We start from the raw sequence: 24,025 nt of genomic DNA on the forward strand, positions 1-24,025 counted from the left end.
CAATTCATCCACAAAGTGGTAGGCCACATAAAATGACAGAGTGGGGTCAGCACATGCTGAAGCGCACAGTGCGCAGAAGTCGCCAACTGTCTGCAGAGTCAATAGCTAAAGACCTCCAAACTTCATGTGGCCTTCAGGTTAGCACAATAACAACAGTGCGTGAAGAGCTTCATAAAATGGGTTTCCATGGCCGAGCAGCTGCATCCAGGCCTTACATCACCAAGTGCAATGCAAAGCGTCGGATGCAGTGGCGTAAAGCACACCACCACTGGACTCTAGAGCAGTGGGGACGTGTTCTCTGGAGTGACCAGTCACGCTTCTCTGTCTGGACGTGTCTGGGTTTGCCGGTTGCCAGGAGAACAGTGCTTGCCTTAGTATTGAACCGTACGGACTAAGACTGGGATGCCATAAAAGTTTATGTGCATGTAAAGGCAGGTGTCCCAATACTTTTGACAATATAGTGTGTGTATGTGTGTGTGTGTGTATATATATATATATATATATATATATATATATATATCAAAAAGTTTCAAGACCAGTTTTGTAACACACCAACAAATGGCAGCACAAGGCTGCATGCACAGTCACAGGGAGCACCAACCTTCATAAGTAAGTGTGTACATCGGGAGCTGTGCAACCTGTGCTATTCTGACCACATGCGTTACAACATCTGCTATTTCATCATAGACAACAAGTTAGAACAAAGAGCAAACGTGAAATCCTGCGTGAAACTGGGCACATCTGCCACATAGACGTTTGACATGATTTGTCAAGTTTACGGCGGTGCTACAATGAGTTTGAGGTGTTTTGAGTGGCACACGGGCTTCAAGAGCAGAAGAAGATCACTGGAAGACAACGGGAGATTAGAAAGACCTTCAACGAGCTCAACCCCCAAAAATGTCAAAACCATTTGGCAACTTTTGCATAATGATCGGCAAAGAACAATCCACAACATTGCTGCCATTGTCGGGGTGTCATACGGAACAGTTCAGGCGATCCTCACGTGTGATTTGAACATGTGCCGTGTTGCTGCCAAATTCATCCTCAGGCTGCTGACTCAAGAGCAGAAGGAACACCGCGTCAAAGACTGCCAAGAACTCCATCAGCGTGTCGTGAGTGAACTGTCCTTCATGTTGAGGATCACTGCCGATGCTGAAACTTGGGTGTATGGGTTTCATGCAGAATTTTATGTTTGCTCTTTGTTCTAATTTGCAGTCCATGATGAAATAGCAGACGTGGTAATGCAGGTGGTCAGTATAGTACCAACTGAACAGCTCCCGATGTACACAGGACAATGTCTTTTGGCACACTGACTTATAAAGGTCGGTGCTCTCCATGACTCTGCTGTGTAACCTTGTGCTGCAATCTTGCCAGCTGTTACAAATCTAGTCTCAAAACCTTTTGATACTACCGTGTGTGTGTATATATATATATATATATATATATACAGTCAGGTCCATAAATATTGGGACATCGACACAATTCTAACATTTTTGGCTCTATACACCACCACAATGGATTTGAAATGAAACAAACAAGATGTGCTTTAACTGCAGACTGTCAGCTTTAATTTGAGGGTATTTACATCCAAATCAAGTGAACGGTGTAGGAATTACAACAGTTTGCATACGTGCCTCCCACTTGTTAAGGGACCAAAAGTAATGGGACAGAATAATAATCATAAATCAAACTTTCACTTTTTAATACTCGGTTGCAAATCCTTTGCAGTCAATTACAGCCTGAAGTCTGCAACGCATAGACATCACTAGACGTTGGGTTTCATCCCTGGTAATGCTCTGCCAGGCTTCTACTGCAACTGTCTTCAGTTCCTGCTTGTTCTAGGGGCATTTTCCCTTCAGTTTTGTCTTCAGCGAGTGAAATGTATGCTCAATCGGATTCAGGTCAGGTGATTGACTTGGCCATTGCATAACATTCCACTTCTTTCCCTTATAAAACTCTTTGGTTGCTTTTGCAGTATGCTTTGGGTCATTGTCCATCTGCACTGTGAAGCGACGTCCAATGAGTTGTGAAGCATTTCTCTAAATATGAGCAGATAATATTGCCCGAAACACTTCAGAATTCATCCTGCTGCTTTTGTCAGCAGTCACATCATCAATAAATACAAGAGAACCAGTTCCATTGGCAGCCATACATGCCCACGCCATGACACTACCACCACCATGCTTCACTGATGAGGTGGTATGCTTAGGATCATGAGCAGTTCCTTTCCTTCTCCATACTCTTCTCTTCCCATCACTCTGGTACAAGTTGATCTTGGTCTCATCTGTCCATAGGATGTTGTTCCAGAACTGTGAAGGCTTTTTTAGATGTTGTTTGGCAAACTCTAATCTGGCCTTCCTGTTTTTGAGGCTCACCAATGGTTTATATCTTGTGGTGAACCCTCTGTATTCACTCTGGTGAAGTCTTCTCTTGATTGTTGACTTTGACACACATACACCTACCTCCTGGAGAGTGTTCTTGATCTGGCCAACTGTTGTGAAGGGTGTTTTCTTCACCAGGGAAAGAATTCTTCGGTCATCCACCACAGTTGTTTTCCGTGGTCTTCCGGGTCTTTTGGTGTTGCTGAGCTCACCGATGCGTTTCTTCTTTTTAAGAATGTTCCAACAGTTGTTTTGGCCACGCATAATGTTTTTGCTCTCTCTCTGATGGGTTTGTTTTGTTTTTTCAGCCTAATGATGGCTTGCTTCACTGATAGTGACAGCTCTTTGGATCTCATCTTGAGAGTTGACAGCAACAGATTCCAAATGCAAATAGCACACTTGAAATGAACTCTAGACCTTTTATCTGCTCATTGTAATTGGGATAATGAGGGAATAACACACACCTGGCCATGGAACAGCTGAGAAGCCAATTGTCCCATTACTTTTGGTCCCTTAACAAGTGGGAGGCACATATGCAAACAGTTGTAATTCCTACACCGTTCACCTGATTTGGATGTAAATACCCTCAAATTAAAGCTGACAGTCTGCAGTTAAAGCACATCTTGTTCGTTTCATTTCAAATCCATTGTGGTGGTGTATAGAGCCAAAAATGTTAGAATTGTGTCGATGTCCCAATATTTATGGACCTGACTGTATATATATATATACTGTACTAAGGACACTGGGAGGGAGGAAAAGGTTAACATCTCAATCAAAGGGTTAACTGTGCACCTAACAATGTGGTCCTGCTTGTAAAGTGTAGAGTGACTGAGCATACAAATGTGAACAAGGACAACTTGAAAGAATAGGCGTCTGCATAGGGAAACAAGCAAAAATGTTCAAGTGTGAATGAGGGCTAACTATTTATTGGTTAACAAGTATTACTTAGAGAAGAATTCTAGGCATAGCATTTTTTACATAGTTAGATTCATCCCATCTTGAGGTCCAATGTCCCAAGATGGTCCCATCCTCCTCAAAAAGGATGAAGAGAAAGCTCCGGTGACAGTACCAGATCAGCTAGAAGATTGCAGGAAAAAAGAATGTATTCGATTAGAAAAAAAAACAACTGAGGGGTGGCAGCTGAAAAGATAGGCACACAATGCTGAAGTTCGACTTCTTTAACACCTTCCCGCCCGGCTGGGACACTCACCGTTGTGACTGGGCATCATATGATGTCCTGTCAAAACGAGCCACTCACGGGGCCGCGTAGTGGCGTGATCTGTCACCGGATGTATCCATGGGACACAGCCGATGATTTATCACTACACCGACCCATTGCGGAGTGTCATGTGACCGCTGTGACCAATCACAGCAGATCACATGTCAATTATATACAATGGATGGCTTCCTGTCATGCCATCCATTGTATACAATTGTGTTGTTAGCTGTGACTGGTCAAGGCAGTCACATGATACAGACAGGGCCACTCACAGCCCATCTGTATCATGTGATCAGTGTTGCCCAATCACAGCTAATCACAACAAAAGACTGAATGAATCAGTTTCAATCAGTAACAATGATTGCAAATATCAATGAAATACATTGGTATTAGCAATCATAATGTGTTAAAAGAGAAAAAAAAACCTGATCACTTGTCCAGAGTAGTTCAATGTTACTATGGTAACATTGCATTGCTTTGGTCACAGTGTGCTGAAAAATAAAATAGTAAAAATATGAAAAAATTTAACCACTTCCTGTCCGGACACTTTTACCCCCTTCCTGTCCAGGGCAATTTTCAGCTTTCAGCGCTATCACACTTTGAATGACAATTGTGCGGTCATGCAATACTGTACCCATATGAATTTTTTACCATTTTTTGAGACAGATAAAGCTTTATTTTGGTGGTATTTATTCACCGCTGGGATTTTAATTTTTGCTATGTAAATGAAAGTCCAAACATTTTGAAAAAAAGTGTTTTTCTTATAAAATTTTGCAAATAAATAATCTTTCATCATAAATCTTGACCAAAATGTATTCCGTTACATTTTTAGTAAAAAACAAAAAAAAAAACAAGTTAGTTTATTACCAAAAAGTATCATTTTTAAACATTTTTTTTTTTTTTTTTATATTATTATTTATGTTTTTTTTTTTTTTTTTACATACTGTCACCCTAGCAGTACAGTGTCACCATGTTGAGGTGATGAAGATTTTTTTTTTTACAGTGATTGCTTTTACACCCATATAGAATGTAAAAGCAAGCATTTCTCTTTCTCTCTGTCTGCATTCTTGCAGCCATTGAGAAATACTGAGTGAGCTGTGATTGGTCACACCTTGTCACACAGTACAAGGCTGTTGTGAATAGTCTTGTACCATGTGACCTCAGATTTCACACGCAGTAAGCAATGATGTCACAAGTGACATCTTGCTTACTACTTTGCATGTGATTACTGATTGGCCAATCAGTGATCACATGATCGGGACCTAGTACAGAGGTCCCGCTCGACGATCGATGTTTCGCTGTGTCCTCCGCACCGGATCACGGTGCTGCGCGCTCCCAGGGAGCGCGCACAGCTAGAAAAGGCAGGTGCCGTTTATTAACGGCAACCCGCCCCTGGAGTGCCGCCGCCCTGCCGTTTATAAACAGCAGGCGGACGGCAAGTGGTTAATAAAAAATAAATAAAACAATAGAAACATTTGAAAAAAATACAACTTCAATTATTATTATTTTCAGCAAAGAAATGTAGCAGAATACATTTTGACCTAAATTTATGAACAAAATTTTATTTATTTGCAAAATTTTATAACAGAAACGAAGAAAAGTGGTTTTTTTTTCAAAAGTTTCAGGTGTTTTTTGTTTTATTTAGCAAAAATTAAAAAATTCAGTGATGATTAAATACCACCAAAAGAAAGCTCTATTTGTGTGAAAAAAATTATAAAAATGTCATATGGGTACAGTGTTGCATGACCGCACAATTGTCATTCAAAGTGCAACAGCGCTGAAAGCTGAAAATTGGCCTGGGCAGGAAGGAGGTATAAGTACCCGGTATTGAAGTGGTTAAAATGGAACTTTATGTCAAAAATCAAACATGGGGAAACAGACAAGAATTTGAATGCAGAAGAGACATGGTGGGTACTTACCTGCCTGCTCCTAAACAGAGAGCTGTCCACACAAATTTGGCAACGTAGACCTGACTGAACTCATACTCAGGCGTGCCGTCCTCTTGGCTCAGCCAATGAAAATGGCCAGCGAGTGATACCTGGAAGCCGACCACCCAAAGATGTCAGCGGGTGGAGGGGAGCTAAGGGACACCCCATCACTGGACTGAAGGTGAATATAGTTCTGCTTTAAGGATACAGTGCATTACTCAATTCTCCAACAGAGGCTGTATCTGAAATCTCTGACTGCAGAGAAATCCCAGAATCTAGGAAGCGGGGACCCCCCCCATCTTACACAGTGATTTCCTGGTGAGGTTGTTCAGGTTCTCCAAGGGCTTTAAAAGGGGGTATATACCAAGCTTTGCACTGCCTAAGGCTGATCCAGACATATCATACAATGTCCAGGCCACGCCAGCCCGTCTACTGAAAGTTTACCTTTGGTAAAAGGAAGACTTGTTATTGCAGAAGACACATGTACTTAGGTGGATACCAAGGCTGATTTACTAAAGAAGTCGAGAATCTTCATGCAATATATTGTGTGAATATTCACGTCATTTATTATTACAATATTTTTACATGATTATCCAATCACGTACAGATGAAAGGAGCAAAAAGGAATTTGCTTTTCACAGTTGGAAAGTTGAAGTGAAGATTCACATAATTTATTGAATGAAGATTCCCAATTTCTATAGTAATTCAGCCTTAGTACATTTCTTCTGCAATTCAAACTTCTAACCTTCCTGCTTGCAAACGTCTTGTGTACAATTTCAGCATGCGTTGAAATGAATGAACTCCCATACATGTGTGTGGGAGGTATATCATCCCAGATCAATCAATCAAGATGACTGAAGATGTCGAACACTGGAAGAAGATTGGAAGAAGACGTCAATGGATCTCGAGGATATAGCATTGCTAGACAGGAGGTAGGTATACAGCGGCTGACTTTAGTTTTGCTTTAGGTTGACCTCCCAGTTGAGCATTCTTTTCTTAGGTGGAGCTCAAGCTGAGCACATGTCATCGATGCTGTGCATTCAGTGACTGAGGAGACCTAGCCTGACACAATCGTTTTTGAAGTGGTTTAAAAGAAAAACGAGTTGCTTAAAAACGTGAATACACATTTCAGGGCCCTGACAATATACTATGAAGCACTAGATTTAACTTTCCCAAACCAGTTACATTCAAACAGGGGCGGACTGTCAACTCATGGGGTCCCCGGGCAATAGGGGATCATGGGGCCCCTGGGTCCTTGCCCACACTCAAAGCACACCCAAAAAAGCCTATAAAAAAGGTACCAGGGGCATTTCATGGGACCCCCTACTGACCCCGGGCTCTCGGGCAGTGCCCGAGTGCTTGAATGGTCACTCCACCCCTGCATTCAAGGTATGCCATGAATGATAACTGTCACAGTTGCTTGTACTCTCAAGCCATCACATTGCACTGTCATAACTGATTACATGTGCAGCACCATGGCAACTGCAAATCAAACAGAGGCTAAGATAGCAGTGGTGTTAAGAAAGGAAAGGAGCTATGAAAACGCTTTTGGCATATTGCCAATTTGATTCCAGGACACAAAATGAACTATGTTCAAGGGGACTTTATTACATAAAGTATTACCATCTGCCCTCCGTAACTAATATCAAAGTAAAATTGATTTGATAACCTGGTATGGGCATTCAGTGCAGCAGGATCCAGTATGGCTGAAGCTACGAATCAGCTACTTATAGATCAACAGTCTATCCAGGGTCTAGGTCAGGGGTGGGCAAACTTTTTGACTTGAGGGCCGCAATGGGTTCATATATTGGACCCGGGGGCCGGAGCAAGAGTAGATGAATGATGTGTATGTGTCATCCATAGTAAGTATAGTAATATTCCCCCATAGTAAGCATAGTAATTCATCCCCCATATAGTAATTCATCCCCCATAGTAATTCATCCCCCATAGTAATTAATCCCCTATATAGTAATTCATCCCCCATAGTAATTCATCCCCCATATAGTAATTCATCCCCCATAGTAATTCATCCCCCCTATAGTAATTCATCCCCCATAGTAATTCATCCCCCATAGTAATTAATCCCCCATATAGTAATTCATCCCCCATAGTAATTCATCCCCATAGTAATTCATCCCCCATATAGTAATTCATCCCCCATAGTAATTCATCCCCCATATAGTAATTCATCCCCCATAGTAATTCATCCCCCATATAGTAATTCATCCCCCTTATAGTAATTCATCCCCCATATAGTAATTCATCCCCCATATAGTAATTCATCCCCCATAGTAATTCATCCCCCTTATAGTAATTCATCCCCCATATAGTAATTAATCCCCCATATAGTAATTCATCACCCATAGTAATTCATCCCCCATATAGTAATTCATCCCCCATAGTACTATTCCCCCCCCAAGTAGTAAGCCAAGTCCCCCGTGTCAATTCACTTACCTTTGCTCCGCGCGTTCCCGCGCCGTTCCAGTCTTCAGGGCGGACTGTGAGAGGAGCCTAGCTCCCCTCACATTCGTCATGCTGCCCCGCCTACACACATCCTGACAGCCATCCTGACAGTATCACGCTCCACGGGCCGGATTAAAAGGTCCGCTGGGCTGTATACGGCCCGCGGGCCGTAGTTTGCCCATTGCTGGTCTAGGTTCATGTATAAAGGTCTTCATGTATAAAGATATCTATGAGAATCTTAGGCTGGCCATACACTATACAATTTTCTGTCCAATTTCTGCCCAATTTCCTTTAGATTTACCTTCAACTATGTAGTGAAAGAGCCTGCCTAATTGGATACATTATACAATTTTCTTGAGATTTTTGATTTAGATTTACCAAAAACCATATAATAGGAGGTCAAACCTAACACTTTCAATTGTATCCAATTAGGCAGGCTCTTGCACCACAAAGTTGAAGGTAAATCTAAAGGAAATTGGGCAGAAATTGGACAGAAAATTGTATAGTGTATGGCCAGCCTTAGCACGATGATCAAGAAACAAATTCTGTAAGCGCTCCCTGACCACAACCAACATCCTTGGCCAAGCCTTCTCTGGGGAAGTTATTCATATTGCAAGACTAATCATTCATGAGCCAGAACATTTACCATATGGTTCATGTATGAGCTGCCTGGCACTATCTGAAGTAGGCCGCCTGAAACCAGTGCCTACCTCAGTGTATAAAGCTAAAAAAAATAATTTTGCCTGCACTAATAGAAGATAGTTGGAAATGACATGTATTGCATTGGCAACACACACAGTCCTTTCCTCTAACTCCAAATTAGAAGCACTATTTGGTTAGTCTGAAGACCACATCTCCAGATCAATGTGGTTATTCCATAAGGGCTTGTTCACACAGGCTGTAGGTAGGTATAGGTAATCTTCCCTCCTGTAGGTGGCACTGAGCCATCGCTTACATGAGTGATGGGTTTCATAAGGCAATTGGTCTCTTAGAGACTCCGTCCATTGTTTCAGTGAGAGAACCTGTCCAGCTTCAGACACTTTGGTTGCCATTTTGCTGGGAAACCTTTTAAATAAGGGGTCCCTCACCAATAGGGCACGCATTAAGTGGGTAGCAAGCTAGGGAAAAAACTTAAGAGGGACAATGCTTAGTGTAGGGAAGGGTTCTTGTTGAGTAGGGATAGTACAAGGAAGGCTCCTACAGTACTTCATACACTCCAGAATCTGGAACAGGAGTGCAAAGCCAGTTCAGATAACTGAAACAGTGCATTTCAGGAAAATGAAAGGACGAAACCGCCCCTGTAATTGAAACCGGTAATGCATGTCGTGAGCAGGGGCGCACTGACCATTTGGAAACTCGGGCACTGCCTGAGGGCCTGGGGTCAGTAGGGGGCCTCATGAGATGCCCTTGGTACCTTTATCATAGGCTTTTTTGAGTTTGGACAAGGACACAGGGACCCCATGATCCCCTATTGCCTGGGGGCCCCATGAGTTGTCAGTCTGCCCCTGGTCATGAGACACTAAAAATTTTGGCTGCCTTATTACTAGATAGCCCTGTAATAGACAGACTTGTTTTTGTGTTACCACCAACTTATTCAAAGCGAGTATTATTATTATAGAGTACAAAATATTTCCATGCTCCCTAATGATGTGTGTGTGGTTCCTCATAAGTTGGGTACCTGACTTAGGCCCCAGCTACAAGGTGGCCAGGGGGTGCTAAAGATAGGTGGTTGAGCCACAATTTTATTGCTCCTCAATTGCCCCCTTTAGGAGGAACTTTACCCAGTGTTTTAAAAATCAAAAGTCAGCAGATACAATCACTGTAGCTGCTGACTTTCAAAAAAAACAGATACTTACCAGCCCAATGGAGTCCATCGCTGTCTTTTTGTAGCCAATTTTTCTCACCCTGGCACCACCATCTTGGAGTTAGGAACTAGTTGCTACTCCCTGATGAATCACAGCCGGCTCCCCACTGTACATGCCACTACAATGTCACGGGGCACATTGAGACTGGTCCTGCAGCCTCCTGGGGTGTGTGACATGTCCCAAGAGGCTGCACAAGGGGAGGGGGACAAGACAACTTTATTCAGCCTAGGGGAGACTTAAGAAAGTGGGAGTGAGTACTGACAAAAAAAAGTACTCACCCCCACAAAGAATGGCAACTTAGTTACAGGCTGGGGAGGTGGGAGAAAAAAAGGGGTACCTCACTTTTTGAGTAAAGTTTTGCTTTAAGCTGCAACAGTGAACATATAGGGTTGTACACTTAACATGGTCATGACAAAAATGATACCCCATGTCATTTCTACATGCAGTACTAGGCTGAACTTGATCCACAACCGTCCTGCAAATGCATGTAATGCAAATGTAATGTAATAGGTGGTGAGCAGGCAACATATCACTGCCTGTCAACCTCCTCCTGAAAAGTAATCCACAACACTTTTCAGAGGGGCAGCAACTGTGCCCTAAGAGGGAACCCCCCTTTTTTTTGAGGGGAGTCTGCAGTTGTTTTTAATGTTCAGCACAACAAATATTGTTTGTATTACTATGTGTATGTTCATGCGACTACTGCTTTATGTACCGATTGTTATGTGAATGCAACTTATTGTGTCAAGTCCTGATGTGAGCTGTTAAAGAACTGAAAAAATAGGGAATTCCCATTGCATATATTCTTATCTATATGTCTCATCTGAGGACTAGGTCAGTGAAAATATTGAAATGGTGTCACTTGTCCCTAATTTCAGAGCCTTTCCATTCATATGCTCCATTTCTGAAGGTATACAAGTGGTGGTACCAGCATATATGGTGGTAAGGTATACAACAGTAATCTGCATGGTGACGTGTGATAAGGTATTGATTGGCTGAAAAATCCAGCATTCAGTAATGTAATAGGACCTTCCATGTCGAAGGATAAAATGATTGTACATGACATTTAGGATATTGCATGTGATTAGGCATTTCATGAATATGGTGGATGGTAGGATGACCCAGGTTAGATGACAAGGTACATGTGACATGTAAGTAGATGTATGTAACATGAAGCAGAGCATCGCCTGCAAAAGTAAGTGTGCCCAATGCTGGTCTGTGCGGTGTGCATACATGTTACATGCCAGCTAACAGGATCTGTCACTTTACATTGTGGAAAAACCTAGCACAGCGGAACTCCCTGGTGGAAAGATGCTGTAGATAAAAGAACTGATTTCTGGGAATGAATGGGATCCTGAAAATCAAAATGACCTGGTCTAATCATTTGTATTTCAACAAGATCAAGCAGGTTGGAAGGGTATAAAACCAAGAAACGGAAACTGTATTAAACGCGTACAGTATATGCTACAAGGTGACAGAGGTGGACGGACATAACATGATTCAGTGTTCTGTGGGATTAGATGAGTCATGCTACATATTAAATATATGATCTATCATACATGAAGGGAAATGTAAAGGATGACACATCAATGGTATTGGAATCATGCACCATACATTGTAATATGTGATGTTACAATGCTATGGGCATCAAGCACTTACCCCTATGTGAAAGGAGTATTAGGAAACTATAGGGGATTTGTGAATCTGTGCTGAGACTGTCAACAAATAGAAACATTCAAGCGTGAAGGGCTGGCTACATCCACTCCTTGTCATCCAGAGAGACCTCCAGGATCGGTGTCACATCCAGGGAGACAGAGAAGAATATGGCATCCAGGGATCACCTCAAAGGCATATGACAGGTGCAGGCAGCCTGGCATCCATGAAGGGAGGCATCCACAGATAGATGAAGCAGCACAAAGACTTGCATGCAGCAGAAAGAAATGAAATCTGCCAAGGCAGCAAAGGACAGATCTCCAAGATACACAGAAAAAAACAGAAATCACATCCACAAGCTTTCTAAGCCTGCCATCATCACCATCAGCAGCAAAGGAAGGTCACACCCACAGAAAGGCATCCAGACATAGACATCCAGGCACAAATCCGAAGGCTACGTCCAGAAATCACAGGCATCCGGATATTCACATCACACACTTCCCGATGGATAGGACATCCAAGGCGAGGAGAGATAGAGACCTCCCCACTCTTGTGCCGATTTGTGCTCCCGATGGGGAGGAGCTGCTCTACAAAGAGCCTCACCCAGAGCTGCAGCTGTCAGTGCATGGAGGAGTGCAGGGCTGTCACCGGGGACACGTGTGTGTGTGTGTGTGCTGATGTCAGGACCAGATCCCTGTCCACTGTACAAACCTGCTTCTCTGCATGGCTACCCATACACTACACCATCTGCTTGTACAATTGCCTTCACCTTTGCCAAAACTGTAATAGAAAGACTAATGCCCCATACACTCTAAAAGAAAATTGGACGACCGTATTCGTCCGACGAGCAATCGTGCAATTTTCTGACGCTGTGTACATCATTTTCGACAGCCGATTCCAATCTTACGAATGAAAATTAATGATGGTGCAAACATCAACATTTTTGTCATTCAGGAACAGAACGAACTATTTTCATTTAATGTGTACTGTTTTCGTGCGAGAAGAATTGATATGAAAGACCGCGCATAATTGGAAGCTGCTTATGACCCGCAAGAACCTGAAGAAAATAAACACCATAGAATATTTAATTCAGGTACTTACAGTCAGGTCCATAAATATTGGGACATCGACACAATTCTAACATTTTTGGCTCTATACACCACCATAATGGATTTGAAATGAAACGATCAAGATGTGCTTTAACTGCAGACTGTCAGCTTTAATTTGAGGGTATTTACATCCAAATCAGGTGAACGGTGTAGGAATTACAACAGTTTGCATATGTGCCTCCCACTTGTTAAGAGACCAAAAGTAATGGGACAGAATAATAATCATAAATCAAACTTTCACTTTTTAATACTTGGTTGCAAATCCTTTGCAGTCAATTACAGCCTGAAGTGTGGAACGCATAGACATCACCAGACGCTGGGTTTCATCCCTGGTGATGCTCTGCCAGGCCTCTACTGCAACTGTCTTCAGTTCCTGCTTGTTCTTGGGGCATTTTCCCTTCAGTTTTGTCTTCAGCAAGTGAAATGCATGCTCAATCGGATTCAGGTCAGGTGATTGACTTGGCCATTGCAGAACATTCCACTTCTTTCCCTTAAAAAAACTCTTTGGTTGCTTTTGCAGTATGCTTTGGGTCATTGTCCATCTGCACTGTGAAGCGGCATCCAATGAGTTCTGAAGCATTTGGCTGAATATGAGCAGATAATATTGCCCGAAACACTTCAGAATTCCTCCTGCTGCTTTTGTCAGCAGTCACATCATCAATAAATACAAGAGAACCAGTTCCATTGGCAGCCATACATGCCCACACCATGACACTACCACCACCATGCTTCACTGATGAGGTGGTATGCTTAGGATCATGAGCAGTTCCTTTCCTTCTCCATACTCTTCTCTTCCCATCACTCTGGTACAAGTTGATCTTGGTCTCATCTGTCCATAGGATGTTGTTCCAGAACTGTGAAGGCTTTTTTAGATGTTGTTTGGAAAACTCTAATCTGGCCTTCCTGTTTTTGAGGCTCACCAATGGTTTACATCTTGTGGTGAACACTCTGTATTCACTCTGGTGAAGTCTTCTCTTGATTGGTGACTTTGACACACATACACCTACCTCCTGGAGAGTGTTCTTGATCTGGCCAACTGTTGTGAAGGGTGTTTTCTTCACCAGGGAAAGAATTCTTCGGTCATCCACCACAGTTGTTTTCCGTGGTCTTCCGGGTCTTTTGGTGTTGCTGAGCTCACCGGTGCGTTCCTTCTTTTTAAGAATGTTCCAAACAGTTGTTTTGGCCACGCCTAATGTTTTTGCTATCTCTCTGATGGATTTGTTTTGTTTTTTCAGCCTAATGATGGCTTGCTTCACTGATAGTGACAGCTGTTTGGATCTCATCTTGAGAGTTGACAGCAACAGATTCCAAATGCAAATAGCACACTTAAAATGAACTCTGGACCTTTTATCTGCTCATTGTAATTGGGATAATGAGGGAATAACACACACCTGGCCATGGAACAGCTGAGAAGCCAATTGTCCCATTACTTTTGGTCCCTTAGCAAGTGGGAGGCACATATGCAAACTGTTGTAATTCCTACACCGTTCACCTGATTTGGATGTAAATACCCTCAAATTAAAGCTGACAGTCTGCAGTTAAAGCACATTTTGTTCGTTTCAATTCTAATCCATTGTGGTGGTGTATAGAGCCACAAATGTTAGAATTGTGTCGATGTCCCAATATTTATGGACCTGACTGTATATAGCGCCATCAATATACGCAGCGCTGTACATATATATTGTACATTAAGATCAGTCCCTAACCCTCAAGGGGTGTACAATCTAAGGTCCCTAACTCACATTCATACATACACATACAATTTTATATTTATTACAGGTACTTGTATATCGCCATCAATTTACGCAGCTCTTTACATATATATTGTACATTCACATCAGTCCCTAACCCTCAAGGGGTGTACAATCTAAGGTCCCTAACTTACATTCATACACATACTAGGGACAATTTAGACAGGATCCAATTCACCTACCAGCATGTCTTTGGAGTGTGGGAGGAAACCGGAGTACCCGGAGGAAACCTACGCAGGCACAGGGAGAACATGCAAACTCCAGGCAGGTGGTGCCATGGCTGGGATTCGAACCAACGATCCTAGTACTGCCAGGCGGAAGTGCTAACCATTTAGCCACTGTGCTGCCCTTATTCATAAGCATTACAGCCATTAGGGCTCATGTACACTGGAGCTGTTCAGCGTTTTTTTCAGCAGCCCATGAATGCACCCTAATGCTTGCCTATGTGTCCATGTACACATCTTTGTTTACAGTCGTTTACAGGCAGTTGAGTTTACAGTTGTTTTTTTGAACGCAACAAACTTGCGTTCAGACATCGATTTTATCACCGCTTCAAACGCAAAATGCTTGTAAACGCGGCAAATCACGTTTATAAGCATTTGTGTTTGAATTTGTTTTTTAACTCTTCCAGTTCCCAATGCTGTCCAGGGCCTTTTTTCATCATGAAAAATGCATGCTAAGCGTTTTCAAGGTACTCAGATGGACAAAACACTGAACACAGGATGTTCCTACCAAGCTTGTCACACATTGTAATGACCAATTCACACCTCAGACCTCTCCCACCCTTAAAAACAAAAGATATGTTAATGCACATTCAAACCTCAAATTCCTCATGAAGACCCCCTGCCAGGTGGTGTTAATGACTCACTCCACCAGACAGACACCTTTCCCACCCTTGGAAACAAAAGATATGTTAATGACCATTCACACCTCAAATTCCTCATGAAGACCAGTGGCAGGTGACCTTAATGACTCACTCCACCAGACAGCTTCCCACCCTTGGAAACAAAAGAAATGTTAATGAGCAACTCACACCTAATTATCTCAACACATACTGCTGTCTCTGCTTCTACTCTCTGCATTTCTCTGAAACAGTCTGAAATAGTTAATAATTTACCACTTTTCAGTGCATTCTGAGCATTTGGGAGGTTCTCCTGTGCTTATCTTTAAAAAACGCTTCTAAACACAAACGTGTATAAACGCGGTAAGCAAACGCAGCTACACAGCCATTTTTTAACCTACGTTTTCCAGCAGTCCGTTTCCATTGTTCAGAAACGTCCCGTGTACATGGGGCCTTACTGTCAGTAAACAGTTGTCTTCAACCCACCCCCAACAACATTACATATGCCACTGCATCACAATGAATGTGTGTGTTTGCATGTTGTAAAAATAAAACCACAAATATTATATTTTCAACAATAAATTTTATTTATCCTTTTTGTCTTTTTCCTCTGTTGCCTCTGTATGGCCAGAATTCCAAAACCCATAATGGCAATTGCAGTATTTTCAGAACAATCAGATACGGTATCCATGATTATTCCAAAAATTCATCACGAAAGATCTGTTGATGGGGGATAACAAATATGGCACTGAAAGATGTGGCTACAGGGTCACACGTACATTACATCACTTACACAGATACGCTACGACGTTCGTACGCAATGCCTTTATCATACACTATTTTTCTCATGCATAAAAGCACATAGCTTTCGGCCAGCTGCGTACAATCGATGATAATTGGACGATAGTTCGTCCGATTTTCTTATAGTGTGTACGAGGCATAACCTAAGCAATCTATAAAGTTATTTTCCAAGCAGGCAAGCTCTAAAGCCCTGTACACACGATGGAAATATCAGACGAACGATCATCCGTTTCTTTTTCGCCTGCTAGTCTCACATCAAAAGTGAAAAGGTTAAAGATACAAAAATTCTTGTACAAAAGAAGAGAATTTGGAAAGTGATGTCATGTATTTGTATTGTATTTTCAGACAACTACTGTACTGAATCAGACAATCTGGTATCATACGAGAAACTTTTTTGCGCTTGTCCCTTCAGATGTTGTCGTACGAATTGTCGTGATCGGCTCTCGAAAGCTGTGTACTAACAATCCGATTATCGGACGATCGGTCCTCGTACAAAAAGTTTCATACAATTTTATTATAGTGTGTACAGGGCATTAGGCTGCCCATAGATGGATCAAAATTTGTTCGCTTTAGCAGGGACAGTCCAAATTTCGATCCATCTATGGCCGCTCCCGCTTGACAGAAGTAGACCTAACAATCGTCATCTGTCCAATGGGACTGTTGGAAAACTTTGGTCGATCAGACATTTGGAGCCAATAGGCTGCATCCATTGATCAAGAATGAAGTGCAAAAGCACTGCCACAAACAACTAAAAAGTGAGAACTAAATCTAACAGATAAAACAAATTGTAAAATTGCTAATATTTAGTAAAAAATGTGAAAATGCTGCTGCCTCCTAACTGTGTGATACTCAACAGTGTCAAAATGATAAATCAAACAATGGTGCAGCGCAAACCACAAAAATAAAATACCATACTTAATACTTTAGGCTAGGTTCACACCTATGCAGGTTGTGTTTGACCCATTTCTGCATTGCGTTTTTGCACCTGTGTTTTTGATGCATTTTCGATTTTTCCATTTTTTTTCTTGTTGCTAGGCAGATTTAGAATGCAAAACACAGCAAAAACACACTACATGCTTTTCTGCATCATTTCCATTGAAGTCTATAGAACCAAAAACGCAACTTTTTTCATTCAAAAAAGTTCCTGAGCCTGAGTTCATTCACACTGATGTGGTACGGAATTTGCACTGGTTTCTGTGCAATTTCTGCACCATAATCGCACCCCATTCACACGAACCATTGCGGGTGCGTATTTTAAGTTAACGACACCCCAAAATCAGTTCGCAAAACGTGAACACCCATGCAATCTGATTCTGGTTCGGACTAAAAAAGGGTCCTGCACCTTTTTGGTACGGATGCAATGCAATTTGAGCCATACAAAATGTACGGCTCAAATTGCACTGCACAGAAGTGGAATGTGATTTGCACATGTTCTGCACCACATCAGTGTGAACCCGGGTTGACCCTTTCCAAAAAATACACCGGGTGAAAACACGGAGATGTGAACATGTCCCATAGGAAATCATGTTAAATGGACTGTACTGCATTTCTGCAAAACGCTGCGGAAAACGCTTAGGTGTGAACCTAGGGTAAAATAAGTTGTGACCATAATCTCAGGGCTGCAAATGAAAAAACAACCTAAAAGGAATAGCTCAATAGCACTATCTCTCCCAAAATCCATGTGCAATAAATAGTGATCTCAATAAAAATATCTTGCCCAACGTGAAAGTAACCATTTACCTTAGCAATAAATATGCAGAGATAAATATATGAACAATTAAAATGAATGAATTCAGTTACAGTCCTCTTGTGATCCAAAAGTCCATTATATTCAGAAATAAAGTGGGCGATGAACCAAAATCCACACAGACTTCTACCTTTGTGCGCCATCACCCTTACACTAGGTTCACATCTGTGCAGGTGATGCCGCTGCGGATCCGCACAAAAGTCTGTGCAGCCGCACCACCCGTATAGAGAAATGCGGATCCACGGGTGGGTGCCATTAGTTCTAATGGCACGCCGCCCGCACTGGATAACGCAACTGTACTGGGAACTGAGGTTCCTGTGTGGGCTGCATTTTCAGAAGAAGTGCAGGGACTTCTCTGCTTGTCACGGGGCATGGGAGTCAATTCAAATGAATGGTCTCTCGTGCCTGCGGAAAACGCAGCCTGCACAGCCGCATATATATGAACCGGGGCTTAAGAAGTGGCCACTCATCTTCAGTACCGACCCATATTTTCATATAGGTCTCACTGGCATGAGTTAAGGGCTCCCCCAAAACGGCTCCCATTCTTCTTTCTCTCTCAGGTCTCTCCAACTGCTGCTGTGTATACTCTCTTTATAGGCCAGATATGCTCAGAATAGATGACAAACAATGGAATCGCCAGGGGCGGACTGACTAATGGGGCCCCCGGGCAATAGGGGATCATGGGGCCCCTGTGTCCTTGCCCAAACTCAAAAAGGCCTATGAAAAAGGTACCAGAGGCATCTCATGGGGCCCCCTACTGACCCTGGGCCCTCGGGCAGTGCCCGAGTTTCCAAATGGTCAGTCCGCCCCTGGGAATCGCTCTTGGTGTAGTAATTAAAAGCGATTGTTTATTAAAATAAGGAATGCTGCTCACATAGGCAATAGTAATACAGACTAAAATTGTGTTCCACAAACGTGAATATCCTCCTTCTGGTCTCGGCCGTAACCGGAACTGACGTCACCCGGCTCAGTGAATTCTGACAGCCCACGAGTCCTGCTGTCAGAATACAATGGCACAGCGGGGAGGAATCCTCCATCCACCTTGCATGTGTGGATGGTGAAATCCTTTTTTTTTTTGGTCAGCTGACAAAAAAATTGCTATTTAGTTTCTTTTTTGGTGGCTTGTAAGGCTAGTAGGAGAGGGGGGAAGTTGCGGGGTATAGATGGGTGGTGGGCAGGGGTGGACTGACCATTTGGAAACTCGGGCACTGCCCGAGAGCCCAGGGTCAGTAGGGGGCCCCATGAGATGCCCCTGGTACCTTTTTCATAGGTTTTCTTTGAGTTTGGGCAAGGACACAGGGGCCCCATGATCCCCTATTGCCCGGGGGCCCCATGAGTTGCCAGTCCGCCCCTGGTGGTGGGGTGCCAAATGTGGGTCACATGAGAGGACTATCCTCGGGGTGGGTTCTTTTGGGCTACGCTAGGCACCTGAGACAGGGTCACTCTCCTTCACATGAGGTACTTTTGCTTTAGTGCCCTTTCATCAATGCCCTGGGATAAGGCTGAGGCCGCCGTGGGGGAATACTTGACCTCAGGGCAAGCCTCTGACTTTAGAGATGATCAATACACCTGTTGTGTACACTTGCATTACAACTGTCCTCCAGTTACTCTCTGGTCCCCGTTTAAATGTACATCTTCCCACTGTAGCTGGCAATTAGACAGGCTGTGCCAATCACTGACCACAGCCACCTGTCCAGCGTTTTCCGTCTACCAATATCGGTAGCAGTATGGAACCCTGCGGTGCACATAGCACGGGCTCCAACGTGCACTTGACTTTAACTCTTAAACGTTCGTACCTCTGTACATAGGGCCGGTGCTAGACTATTTTGTTACCTAGGCAAGACCAGCAACTTAATAAATAATAAATAAATGCAATTTTTTAAAAACAGTAGAACGTATTAAATCAACAAAACATGAAACTGCTTTCTTTTATTTGCAAAAATAAGTGCAATAAGATGTCACCATCACCAATATTAACCGCTAGCCTACCAGGCACTTATACCCCCTTCCTGCCCAGGCCAATTTCCAGCTTACAGCGCTGTCACATTTTGAATAACAATTGCGCGGTCATACAACACTGGACCCATATGAAATTTTTATCATTTTTTTGTGACAGATAGAACTTTATTTTGGTGGTATTTAATCACCTCTGGGTTTTTTATTTTTTCTTAAACAAACCAAAAACCACTGAAAATTTTTTTTAAAAAAAGTTTTTTCTCAGTTTTTGTTATAAAATTTTGTAAATAAGTGATTTTTCTCCTTCACTGATATGCGCTAATAAGGCTGCAGTAATGGGCACTGATAGGCTGAACTGATGGAGACTGATAGGTGGCACTGATGAGGAGGCACTGGTAGGTGGTACTGATGGGCATTGACAGGCATCACTGATGGGCACTGAAAGGCAGCACTGATACATGGCACTGATATATGGCACTGATCGGTGGCACTGACTGGCACTGATGGGTGACACTGAAAGGCATCTCAGATGGGCACTGATATGTGGCATTGATGTGCACTGGTAGGCACTGATATGTGGCACTGATGTGGCACTGGCACGAGGCACTGATGAACACTGACACAAGGCACTGATGGACACAGGTGGCGCTGCTGGGGCTACACTGTTCATCAGGGCACACTGATCATCAGTGCTCTGATGTCCTCTCCGAGGAATGCCGATTACCGGCTCTCCTCTGGAGCTGTCAGCGTGACAGCTCGAGAGGAGAGAAATGCTGATAACCGGCATTTCCCTATTTACATGTGATCAGCTGTGATTGGACACAGCTGATCACATGACCGAGCCGACATCTTCAGCTGTTTCCGTGATCGGTGATCCGCTGTGTCCGAGGGACACAGCGCACCGCCGATCGCTGCGCTGTGCGCTCCCTGAGCCGCACATGTGCGGTGAGAATGGGAGGACATCATATGACGTCCTCCCAGAACGAGAGAATCACCTTGCGCCCATCATATTACTATATGGCGGGCGGGAGGTGGTTAAAGACAAAATCAGTGGACTGTATCTGTGGCTGGCAGTGGCAGGGTGACAGTTGCAGTGAGTGAAGGATGATGGATCCACACTCTAACAGATCACAGGCTGGAATTCCCAGGCAATGGGGGGAGATAAAATGCTGTGATAGCAGGCAGCCCAACCCACAAACACACAGAGAACATCTGAACTGAGCGATCCCACACAGTGACAGATCCGACACAACATACCACCAACACTGACACAGATCAGCAGGCACCAGAAGAGCAGGCTGTAGGATCATAATGACTGACACATTGCACAAAGTGATGGATGGCCGGTCAGCCGGGTCACACTCACACAGACACGAGACACTAGAGTCAGACATTACCTTCCTTCTGGCACAGCTCCGCCACCACTGATGAATGGGAAGAGAAGGGCTGGAGCTCCACAGTGATCATCAGTAGCTGCCAGCTGGCTTGCAGTAAGGGACTGAGTCTGAGAGGAACACTGGAAGAAACGGCAGCACAGCTACTACACTGGCCCCAGACACCAGGATCTTCCTCTGTCCTTTCTTCCTTCCCTCTGCTGCCCCTTCCCTCAGCTAAAGGATCATTCATGACATGGTGGCGTTCCACACAGAGAGAGTGCTGGATTGTGCTGTGCCGAGGTGCCCTTAGGTGGCAGTGCACTCTAGGCTGCTGCCTAGTTTTCCTAGTGGAAGCACCAGCCCTGTCTGTACAGGATGGGGACCTCTGCAGTGCAGTTCCACTCCGGTTGCTATGGGAGACATAATGAGGTATAGGGAGTGCCTACAACATCTCCCTCGTGGCTAGAGGCAATTCAACCTATAACAGGTACATGTTTCTGACAGGTTGCTTGCTGGCTGTAACTTCATTGCTCATGACAACCACATTGCACTAGAATGACTCTTAACATGCTGACTCTTCATACCCCATGTGCTAGTGACCCAAGCTGTAGACTAAGTGCAAAATTGTGCCTGTTACTTGCATTGTACTCCTTTGAGTAAGTTCAGACCAGGCAAAAGGCATAGTTTCAATGCTTTACTGAATAAAGTGCAGACAGTACAGAGTCCAACATGACACAGTCTTTTCCTAAGTCCCTAATCCTATCCAGGCTATGTGCTGCCCCGTCATACCTGTAAAAGGTAGAGTTCATGTGCTAAAAGGTCCATAAGTGGCATTCCCCAGCAGCTGGTATCTTTGGGGGCGAACCACAGGTACAGAGGATCTTCTACGTTACAGCAGCAGGTGGCATTTCTCTACAACTCCTGTGTGCAGCTTTCCAATCTTCTCTATCTGGTACGGGGCTCTGGGATCTCATCTCTCCTCGGGGTCTTCCTTCCGGACCACTGTCTCTCTTTTTTTCATCACAGGCTCAGTGGGTTGTACTTACAGATAACCCGCCAAAAACTAAAGAACCGGAAAAGGCATTAACCCATACGCTTCCATCCTGGGCAGTACCTAACTAGAACATACTTTAACCTACATACAGGATAATAGAAGAGGAACCTATGACCAGCCTTACATGACATGATCAATGGTAGGTCTAAAGGAGATCACACAGTTAGATTGTATAATGCAATGTTCCTCAACCAGGGTGCCACAACTGGTCCCAATTTGCCTTGGGTTAGCCTCATGAGTTGCCATGGAGCAGGGAAAGCGGGGGGGGGGGGGGGTTTGGGGTTGATAGGGGTGACACTCTATGTAGGATGTACAATGTCATTTGTTGCCATGGTGCTAGCAGCCAGCCTGCCCACACATGATGCTGATCCAGGACAGGCAGCATGCAAGGCCACCCCCCAGTATTCAGGAGAGGATGGATGTTTTCCTCCAAAACTCCTTCACTTTCCACCCTCTGCAGCAGTGCTGAAGTCAAATGGTAAGGCTCTGATGTGAAGAGGGGACTGTGTGACTGGGAGGGGGGTTCTGTGATGGGGGAAGTGTGAATGGGGGACTCTCATGTATAGGGGGGACTCTGATGTGATGGAAGGCTCTGACATGAAGGAGGGACCCTGATGTTATGTGAAGAAGCTCCTTTGAGATGAAGGGGGGCCTGTAACGTGAAGAGGTATTCTGATGTGATGGGGGCCTCCAATGTGAAGGGGGGACTCTAATTAAAAGGGGGTACTCTAATGTGAAGGGGGATCTGATGTGATATAGTGCCTTTGACATGAAGGGGGCCTCTAAAATGGAGGGGTACCCTGATGTGATGGGGGGCCTCTGCGGTGAAGGGGGGACTCTAAAATGAAGGGTTAGTCTGATGTCAAAGGGGTGGCTTTGATGTGAAAGGGGTCCTCTAATGCAAAGGGGTACTTTGATGTGAAAAGGGGCCTTTAACGCGAAGGTGTACTCTTAGTGGTGCACCGAAATGAACATTCTGGTATCGAAACCGAAAAATCAAAATGCACTTTGCCGAAAACCGAAACCGAAATGCGCAGTTTTTAAACATGAACATATATTTTTTATTAAAAAAATACACTTTGACTGAAAAAAAAAACAATATATACCCCAATTTGTTTGTAAAATATGAAAGAGGATGTTACAGCGAGTAAATAGATACCCAACATGTCATGCTTTAAATTTAATGGCATCAGACTGCAGTACTTAAAAATCTCCATGGGTGATGCGTTAAAAAATTTCTACAGGTTAGCTGTGTAAAGTTACAGAGGAGGTCTAGTGCGAGAATCATTGCTCTTGCTCTGACGTTTGTGGCGATACGTCACATGTGTGGTTTGAACACCGTTTATATACTGTATGTGGGCGTGGCCTACATATACGTTCACTACTACGTGCGAGCACGGGGGAGGCGGGGGCATGTTAAACTTTTTTTTTTTTGGACTGTCCCTTTAAAAAAAATGTAATCAGTTTTATTCTTATCACAAGGAATGCATGCATTCATTGATAATGCATGCATTCCTTGTGATAGATAGTGACAGGTCCTCTTTATGGAGAGATATGGGGTCAATATGATCCCACATCTCTCCTCTGCAATGTAAAGCATTGGATCAAAAAAGCATTGATCTAGTGCTTTAAAAAAAAAATGTCCGGAACCAGAAGTGACATCGCTCCGGTCCTCCAAGGGCATAGAGATGAGTGAAGGCAGTGGCGAGGGGGTGGATTTTTTTCGGCACCTGTATCGGTGCTGTTTTTTTTTTTCCAAATGGGCCGATGGGTTGTTCATTGATAAGTAACATTTACAGTACTGTGCACAAGTTTTAGACAGGTGTGAAGAAATGCTGTAAAGTAGAGCAGTCCATAGGTGACTAGATTTTTTTTCCTTCCACC

General features: G+C 43.6%; 1 protein-coding gene across 8 annotated transcripts in view; it reads right to left on the reverse strand.

The window, feature by feature from the left end:
* Positions 1–11,960, reverse strand: part of MACF1 (microtubule actin crosslinking factor 1) — a 402,996-nt gene extending 391,036 nt beyond the window's left edge. Inside the window, exon 1 of one of the 8 annotated variants that reach the window (XM_089676708.1) lies at positions 11,513–11,960. The gene's annotated coding sequence lies outside the window, so the exon portion shown is untranslated. The remainder of the gene's footprint in view (positions 1–11,512) is intronic. The other 7 variants (XM_089676721.1, XM_089676720.1, XM_089676717.1 and 4 more) reach the window with 7 other exon arrangements.
* Between the last annotated feature and the right edge of the window lie 12,065 nt (positions 11,961–24,025).

This window comes from Staurois parvus, unplaced genomic scaffold (assembly GCF_062004578.1).
Source record: "Staurois parvus isolate SC_StPar_1 unplaced genomic scaffold, SC_StPar_1.0 ptg000172l, whole genome shotgun sequence".
NCBI classification, from domain to species: domain Eukaryota; kingdom Metazoa; phylum Chordata; class Amphibia; order Anura; family Ranidae; genus Staurois; species Staurois parvus.